Below are 12,097 nucleotides of genomic sequence, written 5' to 3' on the forward strand. Positions count from 1 at the left end.
CAGTTGGAGGATTTTGGGCAAAAGAACGGGAACAGGTGGAATTACTTGGCTGCTTTCATCGTATATACATCCCAAAGAAAGTATCTTGTGGGCTACTGCGAACGATCTCCAGCCTAATAACATACTTTGCGTGAATAGAATCGATCAAAATTTTTTCCTAATACCTTTTCACCAGTCAGTCCTTGAAAGAAGACCGACGACTTAGCGAGATTTTGCAGAAGTCTGTAAAATAGTTTTTCCTATGTTTTTGTTTAAAGGCATACAAAAAAACCTATTCACAGGTAAAATAGACGTCTACAGTTGTTGAAAAATTTGTCAACGATCTCTACAACGAAAAACAGTAAACTTGAGCTTTTTAAGATATTCTACATTTTTTGAAATCAAACAATACAGTGTAAACTTGAAAATTTTAAAGTAAATCTGGAAAATTTTCAAGTCCTCCGTGTACGTTTTTGCCACAATAAAATCTTTTCGCTATTAACTAGCGGACTTTTAGTGGATTTTGAGCAAAAGTGACCGTCTCAAATTAACATCAGATTAATTGAAAATTATTTTTGTTAATTGGTGAAAATACCGCTCAATTCAGTGTCACCATAAACTTTCTTTAAAAAAAATTAAATATTTTTTGAAAAAATGATTGTAGAGTTTCGTAAGGACAAGAATTGCAGCAATTACTAGTCATCAATGTTTGCATTTTTTTAAAACAATGCTCTCATGATTTTGTTCCTTGAAAAGCACTTAACTTATTAATTCTAAATTTTTCAAACACGGGTAATGAGTATTTTTTTTGTGTACAAACGAACTTTATGTAATGGATAACAGCTCTTTAGCGAAACTACTGTCCGAAGCTAATCACAATATTCATAAAAATTTCAAAAGTGTGATTTACCTGGGCAATGGTAAGCGCTTCTTTAAAACTCATGTAGGGCTTGCAAATTTATATAATGGAAAGCATCAAATTAAGCATCCCAGGTTGAGGTTCAGACCCAAATTGAGTTATGATCAGACCCAGTCGAGCGCACACCCGTGTGTTCCCAGACCGAAATTACAGGGTCTTTTCGGAAGTTCGAGCGCAATTTTTGTCTGGACCATGGTCTGGAGATGGTCTGATCACAGGTCATTGTGGTCTGAAAAGTCTGATCATAGGCGGATTCGAGCGCACTTGGGTCTGATCATAACCTCTTCGAGCGCACTTTTGTCTGATCAGAGGCGACTTCGAGCGCAATTGGGTCTGATCATAACCTCTTCGAGCGCACTTTTGTCTGATCAGAGGAGACTTCGAGCGCAATTGGGTCTGATCATAACCTCATCGAGCGCACTTGGGTCTGATCAGAAATGCTTTTGAACGCAATCGGGTCTGATCAGGGACCATTTCGAGCGCACTTTTTTTCCATTTTTTTGTTTTTTTTTAATGAGAGATGTTGGCTCTGCCAGGAGGCAGCCATAAAGCAGCGTTCTGATCAGAGACGCATCTAAAATCCGATAGCTCTGATCAGAAAACAGGAGTCCAGCCGATAACAGAGGCCGGTCCCCTTCAGAAAAAAAATTTGATCAACTGGAGACCACGATGTTTCTTATGGAAAGCTGTCTAAACTCATTCATTGAGTCAGAAATATACACTAAAAGGTACACTAAATAAAATTTGTTCTCAACAGTTGGGTTTCGTTTTCTTTAGCAATACTTTTATAATTGATTTTTCCTTAGATTAATTAAATACTGCAAACATCAGTTTTTTTGAAACGAATATATTATAGCAAAATTAGAAGATTTTTTCATAAGTAAAATCTTTCTCTGATCAGACTATTTCGAGCGCACTTGGGTCTGATCAGAGGCAAATTCGAGCGCAATTGAGTCTGATCATAGGCGGATTCGAGCGCAATTGGTTCTGATCATAACCTCTTCGAGCGCACTTGGGTCTGATCAGAGGCGACTTCGAGCGCAATTGGGTCTGATCATAATTTTTTCGAGCGCACTTGGGTCTGATCAGAGGCAACTTCGAGCGCAGTTGGGTCTTATCAGAGGCGACTTCGAGCGCACTTGGGTCTCATCAGAGGTCTAATATTTTTATTCAATTTCATCGCAAATCTTTTGTTTTATAGCTAATTTTGCAGTAAAATCTCAACCAACGTGTGTGTAAGTTTTGTGTGTGCGTTTATGGGGTAACCGGTTTGTATGTGTCTGTTTGTCTATGTCTGTCTGTGTCTGTGTGTGTGTGTGTGTGTGTGTGTGTGAGTGTGTGTTGTGGGTGGGGGTCAAGCGATGGGGTTACGGTTGAGAAGAAGGCTGATGAGAGGGGAGTTCAACTCGATAGGGGGAGGAGAGTGTTCAATTTAAGTGTTGTGATTAAAGGACGGGAGGGCTGACGATGGCGATTTTGAGTGTTTCTGATCAGAGTGGTCAGCTGGGGAGATGGTCTCGACTGAGTCTGATCAGAGGCTACTTGGGTCTGAAATTGGGTCTGATCATAGTCTGATTAAGGTCGGGCAATGGTTCTGAATTTGAGTCTGGACCATGGTCTGGACATGGTCTGATCAGAACTCCTTCGGTCTGGAAAGTCTGATCAGAACTCATTCAGTCTAGAAAGTCTGATCTGAGATAATTTCGGTCTGGAAAGTCTGATCAGAGATAATTTCGGTCTGGAAAGTCTGATCAGAGACAATTTTGGTCTGGAAAGTCTGATCAGAATCAAATTTGGGTCTGGACCTCAACCTGCGATGGTTTTAAATGAAATTTTCACTTTCGATTATAGTAGGGATCAAATCAACCAAAACTACAAGCAAATCAGTTGCTAGTCAAAATGACTAAAAATTATGCCAATTAGTCTTAAGCTCTGGAACAATGTACTTCATTTAGCTCAGTTTTTTTCTTTTTTGATTCAATGCTTCGTCTCTCTAGCCAAATTTACGGGGATAAATTCAAATCATTTTACGAATAGAGTAGTTCTAATTGCTTCTTCTCTCGCAAAATTGTCGCCCTAACTTCAAATTTTGTAGTCTACAAATTTTGTAGCCCATTTCAAATGTGAAATTTTCTATAGAAATTATCAACTTTTATAGAAATTATCAACGTGTCATTGTCATTTTTTAAAAATAGTCTACAATGGATTTTTGCGCAAATTTTTTAATCAATTCTAACATACCCAATTTTTGGGCTTCAATTTGAGAAAAACATATGGCGACCGAAATACTATGAAAGGATTGTGCTCTACTCAATGATACTAATTAAAAAGGCTTAAGTTTTATTCAAAAACTTGAATTTCGACCCAAAATTGGCGCTTAAATATAACGCCTGGACTCAAGAGTTGATGCCGGAATTAAGGGAATTGAGATAGCCAGGGGTTTGGTCGTAAAAGTAAGAAATGCACGAACCAGCATTACCTGGAGACCTGAATGAAGACCCGAAATGAAGATCTGAACTGCCTCACTCAAATTTGATTGAGTGATGTTAAAACTTGTCATCTTAATATTTGGGACTTAAAACAATTTTACGAAAAGGGTTACATTCATCAGCTCGGATAGAAGAATCTATTCTTTTTCGCCCGACTAGTACCTTCTATGACCCGGTTACAAATTATTTAATGTTATATAGCATGTGGTTCTGGGGACGTGTGCGTCTTCTAAAAAATTAGCTAGTGCGTCTGGGGGCGTAAAATATGTATCACCACTAAGCTGGGGGACAGAAAAGATCCGGATAGTGATATTGATTCGAACGGAAATCAGCGAGGGAAAAATGAGCCGAAGTCGTTTCAGCTCTGCCTTTGTTGTTTAATGGCCTATGAATAACATTCAGTCTGCAAATTAGTTTTCAGTTCTCCGTTCAAATTAGAAAAGGAAAAGAACATCGGCTTACGGAAGAAAAACTATTCCAATTAGTCTTGAGCTCTGGAACTTTGTATTTCTTTAAACTCAACCTCTTTTCCTTTTTGACACTCAAAGCGTAGCCCAATTTACACGTAAAAAATTATATCAATCTAGTCTTACGAATAATTTTAATTGTTTCACCCCTCGCAACGTTGTAGCCTTACCCCCAAACTACCCATCTCAAATCTCAAAGTTTCCACCCTTTTCAACCACGTTTCTGGTTGTACTCAGACACCATCAACTAAACTCATAACGTGCTAGGTGTGGAAGAAGTCAAAAATTCTGTGAAAACGCATTTTAAAGATCTTTCTTAATCATCAATAGAGACTGTTTTCCGTATAGTTAAGTTTATTTATAACAATTAGTGCTTCTTGTCACGCTATGTCAATTTAATCCCATACACACTTTACTCTAACTTGTTCTCTGTTGGGACAAATTTTACTAAAACATTTTGAATTTTTTTATTTAGTGAGTCAACACCTAGAAAAATGTTGTTAGGTATACGGCACACTTCATGATGTAAGTCAAATTCAGGATTCAATTTTTTATCTCAAATTGACCTCAGAAATTTGAAAAGAAATCTCAGAATGAAAATCGAGTTTTTTCTGCCAGAGATAATGCTTCTTAACAGGAAAATTGGGTGCTTGCTGGTGCATCTGATTAAATTTGTTTTTTTTTTACTATTAACACAAATAATATTCACAAAGACAAAACCGCTAAAATTAAACATATCAAATTGTGAAGAATTTAGTTTTCCTGTTCACTAAAGTCCTCATTACTGCATTGCACTGCAGAGGTATACCCAAACGGTCACGGGCAGATATGCCCGATGTGTGTATCTCATGTTCGTTTTTCCCATGTTAATACATTGAAAAGGCAACAATATTGCGGAAAATAGCTACTTAAGCAAAAACAGGCAAAATTGAAGGGAATTGCGCAGCTCGTGTTTGCAAAAGTGTCCAAATTTTAGCCGCGAATTAAAAGTACAAGCTATGTATCCTAATTTTCGCGGGTTTTGTATCAAGAATCTGCTACAATTATGCATAGCTCTTTCGCACTCATCCTAACTCGATTGCGCACTATAATCCGCAATTAAGCCTAATTTAATGCGCATTTTTGAGTATAAAAAAGATTATGAAAGCTTTATTACTAATAGTATTTATGTATACGTAACAAAGGGTTCCTACCTGTTTCATTGAATCTACACCAGTACATCAACTGGAAGATATGGCAGCTCATTAAAATTATGGCGGCTAAAGATATGGCGGTTATAAAAACTTTGTTACTACTACTACCAGTACATCATTACTACTTTATTACTAATTTTTAAAGGGTACTACTTATTAAAGGGTGTTACTTATTAAAGGGTATTACTGCTGATTACTACTTTATTACTACTTATAGTAATTTATTACAACTTATTAGTACTATTTGATACTAATTATTAAAATCGGCCAGTCCTACACATCCTTTGACGAGCGAGGGAGTTTTCGTGGCGCTAGGACGTACACCCTATATATTAACTTGCTTGTATTTTAATCAATTTACTGCTTTGAAAGCTTCAATTAAATTTTATTAAAGTGCTTATGACAAAGTATTAAATCAGTGTCCACGCTCAAAAAACGCGCGTTTAATTAGGCTCAATTGGTGACTAGAGATTCTTTTGATGCGAATTATTCATAACTAAAATGAGCAGAAAAGTGCTACAAAACTTTTCATCTATTTTACAATTTTAAAGTTCTTTTAATTCGCAAAATCTTTTTCCGAAAAATAAGATACAAAGGATGTCGCCTAATTTCGTTCATTTTACTTATCTAATTTTCGAGCAAACTTTACTAAGGCAGAAATTTTTGGGTATGCCTGTGCGGTGTAATGTGTTTTTTGGTCAGTCTTTTTTTAAAAAAAAACTCACATGGAAACTTGAGCAGATCACTTAAAAAACTTTTCACTTTTGACTCTAGCTTAATAAAGCAACTCAGTTATGAATAAGGCAAAGAAATTGATAGAAAAACCAACATGACAACCCATACAGACACAACCAATATCCACCTAATGTCACACTACATAAAAAGGGACCAATTAGTTTGGAGGAACTATTTGCATAAACCGAATTTTTACAAACCATTTTTTACGAACATTTTTTTAATAAAATAATACAGTTGTGGTAAATAGTTCGGCATGAGTAGTATAAAATTCTGACTAGAACCTCAACAGGGGGGGGAGATGAACGGACAATTACTGCAGCGTGGCAATCTACAACGGGGTGGGTCATTTTGAAATTTTTTAAAATGCAGTAAAATGCCCCCATATTTTTGAGGTTTTAGTCAGTTTTTTTGAAGATTCTATGGCGCTATATTATTATATTATTCGTCTTAATTTCTCTTCGGCTATTTGAAATCAGTTCTTATTCTTTGCAAAATGTGCAAGCAGTGCTAATTTCCCGCCAATTATTCAGCAATGCCAGACAGCTCCGCTCAAGTATGTGCCATTTTAGTACTGTAAATCTCCGCATTTCTACGCCCTATTGTTCTCTGTTGCTGACTTCTGCTATAAAAGAGCGTGCATATATCCGGTTTTCGTGAAACATAACCCAACGTTTAGCCAAAAATGTTCCGAATTTTCGGTTTTTTTGTCCCCCCTCTAAATTTTTGCGGCGAGATCTTAGAAAATTTACCGACAGATCAAAAATTCAAAATTAGGGGAAGGGAATAAAGGGTTTGAGGGGGTATTATTCTTTATTAGGTTTACTAGCAACTTTCTATCACTCTTTCTCAGTTTTCGTCATCTGGCAACCTTTTCTACACATTAAAAAAGTTTCCAATTACTCAGGTAGAGGATGTGAGTTACTGATACTCTCTAAAACAGTTATACAATTATACCTACAGTTGATTGAATGAAAAAGATTTCAATATGCAAACACAAAAAGACAGGCTTTAAATATTGCTGAATTATTTTCATTAACTGAACAGACAGATGTATTATATAAAAAAATACTTTTGATAACTGAGGAACAACTTTTGCCAACTTTTTAACCCATCAAAAAGAAGCCAATACAGTTGAACGAAATTTCATTTCAATTCAACTGGAGTTTGGAAGAAGTATCAATAGTGAATTCTAGTATCAAGAAAAGTAAGGTATTTTTCTGCTGGTGTTATAGATATATTCCTAAGAGTTGATCGTTTATTTGAAGGTTTATTTTTGAAGGTTGGAGGCTAATTTTTAGATGTGAAATTTCAGCGAAATTTGTGTTTCAAATAAAGGTGGATCTGTTCCTTTTTGGAGAAAGGCAAAATTTAAGTTTACTAATAGAGAAAAGGGTACCGACAAAATTAAAAACAGAAAAATTTTCCACTATAGTTTAACTGTTTTAGCAATAAGACGAAGAAAGTACACGTAAACAATTTGTAATGGTGAAATCAACTAGCAATCCAAGTAAGTTTATTGTTTCGTCTAAATTACAAATCTACCTGATTTTACATCTGTTTTTTAATTCCACGATCAAAAGCGTACATCAATCTTTTCAACATATGCTCTGTAACGGGTAGGGGGCTATATTGGTTGTATAAAATGCTTTAATTAATAATTTTGCTAGAGAAAGGTTAAAAAACGCTTCCCCAGCCATTGAGTAGTAAAACAATTTGAACTTTTCTGTTTGTGCCCACTCCCTTAGTGGATGCAGATCATGCTTAGGGGGGGGGGTTCAATAACAGAATGGATCTGTTTAAGTATTAAATTGTCGGTCGAATTATTGTGAACGTGTTAGTCTTTTTTATGCAAATTGTTTGCTTGACCTTTGATTTTTCAAGTAACTTTTACGCGCCTGCTATACAAATCATAGGCAAAAAACTTGTATAAAAAGACTGTTTAACCTGAAAACAAAAGTTATAGCAACCTATTTAGAAATTGTTCTCCGACCAATCAAAGAGGTCCTGAACAAAGTTTATATTGATCTCAACCTGTGTCACTGTGGGAAGTGTGAAGTTCCCAAAAAGTTCCAGGTAGAGGGCAGGGTTGTAATTCAATTCAACAATGGAGATCTTCTCGTCTACCTTCGCAACAACTAAGTAAGAATTTTTTACAGGACTTGATTACGGGAAGGAACTATCTGCTCTATCCGGTTGTTTTTCTGCTTTTTAACTTTTCATACCAATGAACAGGATAAATTAAAGGAGCTTTTGAAAAGAAATCTGGTCCTGCAAAATTTTAAACCAATTTTTGAATAGAAATTACAACAGAATCAGTCAGTTTATTTGACTCAAACCTTGTTGAAAGGATCAGTAGATCACATACACAACTTTTTCTGGTTTCTCAAAAAAGTTTAACGACAAAATTACAAAGTAAGTAAACAATTAAGCCAAGCCCGCGAACTTTTTTTGGTTTATACGTTTCATTAAACAATGTACACATCTTTTATTTTTGATGTGTCTTGTTTGTACTGAATTGTAACTTTTCAATTTAATTGAACTAATCTCTATATAAACTTCTGAAATGAGCTGAGAAAAGGTCAAAGTACCTTTTGGGTAATCTGTTGGCAGTTTGTTTCAAGTCAAATTCAAAAATCCAAAATTCTGATGAAAGACTGTGAACTCTGGAGGTTGAGCTTGCCGTAGAAGTTCTGGTCGCGAACTTTTGAGATCGGTGTTGCAATATATCGAGGTGGAGATCAAGCAGCTTCTAGCAATCGAACTAGTGGTTCGCGGCGCACGTTGAGGGAGTTTTGTTTTGGGGTGGAGGATTTTTGATTGAGACTTGAAATAACTGCTACTGGATTCTTGAGAGGAACTTTTTACTGAGAGAGTTGTTACTAGCTATAGGTCTGAAATACAATTTGTGGAATACAAGAAGAGGAGGGACCGAGGCGTTCAGCACTTCAACAAAATCTCTAAAAGTTTGATCTCAATTGGTGCTTACTTTTGTGTAGTTCTGTTCGTGGGCTTTTTAATGGTAAAAACTTAGTTAGTCAGTCAACATGGATACACAGTTCACTGAGTTTAATCTTCATCAGTTGATGAATAGTCTATAATGCAAGCTCTTGGTTTTTTGCCGCTCCTTTTTTTGCGTTCTGCTTTTTCTTTTTGCTCTCCGGTGCTGACAAAGTGACTTGATTTTCACTTGAAATACTTGCGTTATCGAATTCCATTGCTTGGTCCTAAACAAAACCATCGCAAGCTGGGTCTGTAGAGGACCCACTGTCCGATAACTCTGACTTTTTGTCAAAATCTACCACGTTTTCTTCTAATTCATCTTCACTATAATCACGCTGATGAAAACCTGGGTCTGGGGAGTTGAAACTTGAGTTGAGAATGGTGCTTGTTTGTGAAATGGTTGTTGTTGGTTGTTGTTTTGGCTTCTTGTTTTTCTGCTGTTGATTGTGTTTGCGCCTTTGCTGTGCATGCTGCGTGTTATCTTGCGCCTGCTGCGAGCTATCCCGCGCCTGCTGCCAGCTATCCTGCGCCTGCTGCGAGCTATCCCGCGCCTGCGGCGAGCTATCGTGCGCCTGCTGCGGGCTATCCCGGGCCTGCTTTGAGCTATCCCGCGCCTGCTGCGAGCTATCCCGCGCCTGCTGCGTGCTTTCCTGTTCGTTTTGGCTCGCATCAAGCAAACCCCAATCAGGCTCTTCTAGTACTGCTTTGTAAAACACGTCCTCTCTCAATGTGTTGTGTCCATAAGGCAGCGTTGATACTTGGTCTCTTAAGATGAATCTTTTATCATCATAGCCCGACAATGATTTCTTGTTGACAACTATTGTGTGAAGCCTGTGGTTGCTTGAGACTATTCGGGTGTTGAGAAAACGCACCACCACGCCGCCCAAATGAGTTTGCTTGTATAATTCATGGGTCCAGCTGCGGCGTGCATCTTTTGTGACCCCTTTGGCTGACTGTTTGGTGTAACCTGAAAAAAAACTTGGTTTATTTCAAATTCATCCCGTTTTTTCCATACCCCAAAAAAACTTTGTTTGCTAGAGAGTTTCGCAAATGCCTGTTGTTTTGATTACTTTCGTTTGTATAGTGAAAGGGAGATAGTGAAAAAGAATTGCCTTCAGTGAGCTTCATTGAATACGGCTTTGGTTTGAGTCCACAAAACTCAGCAATTGGCCGGCTTCCCATCTCGTCTTTGAATTTATGAGTGACTCGTGCATTGTCCCTGCTGTGTAGCGGGTGCTCGGTAGGGAAGTTTAAAAAATCAAATTGATCTGCAACCTGTTTTTTCTTCTGTATTTCTGAGCGCACTTCATATACGAAGGAGTCTGTGTCTGAATAAAGCAAATTGCAATCAAAGTTCTTCTTCACAATTTTGTAGTGAAACTCAAACATGAATTTCTTAGCCAAATCCAGTATACAAACACCGACGATGGTTGGTTTGTCCCACAATATTTCTGATTGTTGAAGGCATACAGTGACCAGATCTTCACTGAAAATTTTTGATGACTGGTAATGGGGCTTGTCTGTCCATTTGAGTGTTTCTTCTTCAGTGCGCGTCAATTTCACTTTCTTTCTATTTCGTTTTCCCTCGCAAGTTTTTCCGAATGATGAATATACCATTAATTTGTAGAAATCTTCCTTAAACTTATTCTTTGCCCGCTTTCTTTTTTCGGTATTTAGTTTCACGTACGGCGCTAGCCACTTTTCTTGTTTGAATGATAACACTCGATGAGGCTTGGTTACTACCAATCCTAGTTCAACATAGAGTTTCAAGGTTTGGTAGTGCAGTGTATAATTTTGGTTATCGAAAAGCGTCTTGATGAGCATCTTTACCCTAGGGGGTTTTTTGATTTGCATATCGGCCAACAAGTGGCTTTGGTATTCACTGAGCCAACATTCATTAATAGCTTCGTTTGTGGGTGCCAAGGGAAAGTCAGAGTGTAGATCATGTAGGCTGTCGGGATAGCTTAGGTCTACTTCAACTATATATCCTACTGGGTCATCATCTGATGTATTTAAAAATAGGCGAAGAATTTCCTGAGCATTATCGTCGGTCCACTCTCTGTTGTCGAACAGTTCAAATTCAAATAATGGCAGTGGGAATTTTTCCATGATTCCTCCGTATAGATTGTTAGCGTCTATCATAATGATGAACGAAGAAATGTTTTTTGGTTTGTAATCAGGAAGAAGTTTGTTATTTGCGCGACAAGGACGCTTACTGTACACCGAGCTCACGCCTCCTCTTATAAGGTTCTAAACCATATCAAGGTGTTCCCTCTCAGTTAGAAGATGTAAATGGCGATTGCAAAATTTGAGCATTGCTTCGCCCGACAAAAATGATGCAGTGTAATACTGACAGCAATCCAGTCCGTAGGTGTCATAGCAAACTTGTCGAAGGCAAAGAACAACTGCGGCGAACAGGAACACATCGGTTTTCTAGTACAAGTTGAAGTGTTCACCAATATTTTGACATGAAAATAAATTGAATACCTGGAGCGCTTGCTTGTACTAATCTTCACTCACTGTGGCTTCATATTGCTGTAAACTGTTGGTCCATTTGTCCCGAGGGGGAAGCTGTGTCTCTTGAAGTTTTTCAAAACTGTCAACGTAGCAATAAGGGAACGAGCCTTTTTGTTTCAACAGGTTTACCGACAATGTGGGCCACTCTGGAAAATTTTGTTCAAGCAAGTTGAACTGATCCGAGGGCAGGTTCTGTACCAGTTTGTCAAAAGAGGAATTCATGAACTTGAAGGAGTCCAATAGTCGTATTTATTCATACTGGTTTGTCCAAACGCCTTTTTTGTTCTGTGTTGTTTTTATATGGACTCCAATTTGCAACGAGATGAATTTCTCACTTGTGCTTGGTACCACAGAAATTTTGTTTTTCTCATTCAGGCTCAGTAGTGCAAGTACTACGTGATGAAGGTCATTGTTTGTCAAGTTGGGGGCAAAAAGTGGAGTAAAGTATAGGTTTCTACGTTTTAAATTACACTACGAGTGAGCCCATCCCAAAACTTTTCCTGTGAAGTGACAGTGATCTAGTACAAGGGGATCTTGTGGACTTGCATTCAACTCGTTTTCGCAAATCCAACACAGAGTAGCTTCTCTTTTTGTTATTGATGGTTCACCGGAAAAATTTTTGTTTTGTTGTTTAACATCAGAAATGTTCTTGGCAATTTGCTCCAGCGACTTGACAAAATCAATCATGACATTCGGCCAACACTTCAGATCGGAAAAAACGGTTTCGTTTCATTCAAGGCCACACAAAGCAAAGCATAGCTGCATGGCATGTGTTCTTCTAGCGCTCTAGTAGTG

Source organism: Convolutriloba macropyga, unplaced genomic scaffold, assembly GCF_964194025.1.
Source record: "Convolutriloba macropyga unplaced genomic scaffold, txConMacr16.3 SCAFFOLD_1236, whole genome shotgun sequence".
NCBI lineage: Eukaryota > Metazoa > Xenacoelomorpha > Acoela > Convolutidae > Convolutriloba > Convolutriloba macropyga.